Source organism: Pyxicephalus adspersus, unplaced genomic scaffold, assembly GCF_032062135.1.
Source record: "Pyxicephalus adspersus unplaced genomic scaffold, UCB_Pads_2.0 Sca3696, whole genome shotgun sequence".
NCBI lineage: Eukaryota > Metazoa > Chordata > Amphibia > Anura > Pyxicephalidae > Pyxicephalus > Pyxicephalus adspersus.
In genome coordinates, this window is record NW_027320701.1 from 1 (window position 1) to 1,664 (window position 1,664).

Sequence of the window (1,664 nt, forward strand, 5' to 3'; positions counted from 1 at the left end):
TGTTTCCCAGATGCCCAGGCACACCTGGCTGGCAGGTGCCCGCCTCAGCATCTGCCTGTTTTGCATGTCCCCGCCTCCAAACGCCAGTCCGCCCGGGCACCGCCACTCCAAGGAGAGAGCGTTGGTGGCCTTAAACCTGGGCTGATATGCTTCAAGCAAGCAGGGGAGGGAGGGCTTGCCTGCCTGAAGCATTCCTCTGAGGTGGATCCCAAATCCCCAAGCAAGGCCAAAGGTTTGCCAGTCAGATGTGACACCTGACTGGCATTTGCAGCCATTTATTAGCATTTGCGGCCATTTCTTGCCATTTCTTCCTGAGGATTTTGTCTTGTTCTGTCTTTGAAGTACCATATAAGAGAGTTGCACCACTCCTGGAAGCACTGCAATACCAGGGCGATGCGTGGAGTGGACCGAGCAAGCTCTTCTTCCATCTCCCAGCTCTAAAAATCCATTTAATATATGGTCCCCAGATCGGGGGACGTATCAGATAATAAACTGATCAGAACAGATTTTTTTTTTTTTTTTTTTACATTTTTATTAAGATATACACGTACACTCTCGGCTCAGCCAGAGGGTTTACCCGTGTAATTTCATCATCATAAAAATCCAAAATTTATTTCTTTTTTAATTAAAATCAATTATCTAAATTTTGAATTTCCAATTTTAATCTTTTAAATTTATTCAATTCATCTTTTTTTTCCCCTTTTTTTTCCCCTTTTTTCCCCTTTTTTTCCCCTTTTTTTTCCCCTTTTTTTTTCCCCTTTATTTTCCCCTTTATTTTCCAGGTTTCCAGCCATTCATCTTGATTCCATCTCAGGTAAGTACACTTTCTTTTTCTTTTTCATTTAACAACATTATGTTCCACATTTTCAGGTCCCATAAAATGTTTGCTTCTTTTTTCCCTTTGATCTTCTTTTCCATTAAATAAAAAGGTACCATCTCCGCAATTGCTATTTTACAACACTCCACCATTCCTATTTCTTCTTCTTTAAATAAGCAAAGATTCCTCGTTTTCCAAATTGCCATTTTAATACAATTTATCATAATCCATCCTGATTCTTCTTTTTCTTTAATTTTGGGACCTTCCAAACCATATAACACCATATTTTCTGTTATTTTCTTACATCCTGTTAAAAATTGTATTATAGGTCCACATAATAACCAGATTCCTTTTGCATATACACAATCCCAAAAAACATGCTGTATGGATTCTTCTTGCCCACAATTGCTTCTTGGACATATGGGGCTTTTGCCTATTCTTCTTTTATATTGAAACATTCTTGTTGGCAAACATTCATGGGTAATCTGCCATGCCAAATCCTTTAATTTGTTCGATAGCCTTTTCATATTTACTTTCCCCCATATTGCTTCCATTGTTTCTTCGGGAAAAGTCCTTACTACACATATCTGTTCCTCCTTTTCTCTTTCCTTCCTAATTCTTTTTGCATTTAATGGAAATTCCGTATTCTTGCCTTTCAAACCAAAATTTTTAATTACTTTTTCAATAACTTTATAATGACGTGGAACCTCTAGGCACCAAGGTATGTTCTTCTGAAGCTTATACCATCCTTCTCTCTGTAATACATAACCAATTTCGTACCTTAATAGGAACGACCAATCATTCTCTCCTTTTTTAACAGTCTTTAAACAGAGTACAAAAAAGTGTA

General features: G+C 37.9%; 1 non-coding gene across 1 annotated transcript; it reads right to left on the reverse strand.

Moving 5' to 3' along the window:
- Positions 1 to 352: 352 nt before the first annotated feature.
- LOC140321424 (U2 spliceosomal RNA) lies at positions 353 to 543 on the reverse strand. Its single transcript, XR_011918935.1, has one exon. It is a non-coding gene; the product is annotated as a U2 spliceosomal RNA (small nuclear RNA).
- Between the last annotated feature and the right edge of the window lie 1,121 nt (positions 544 to 1,664).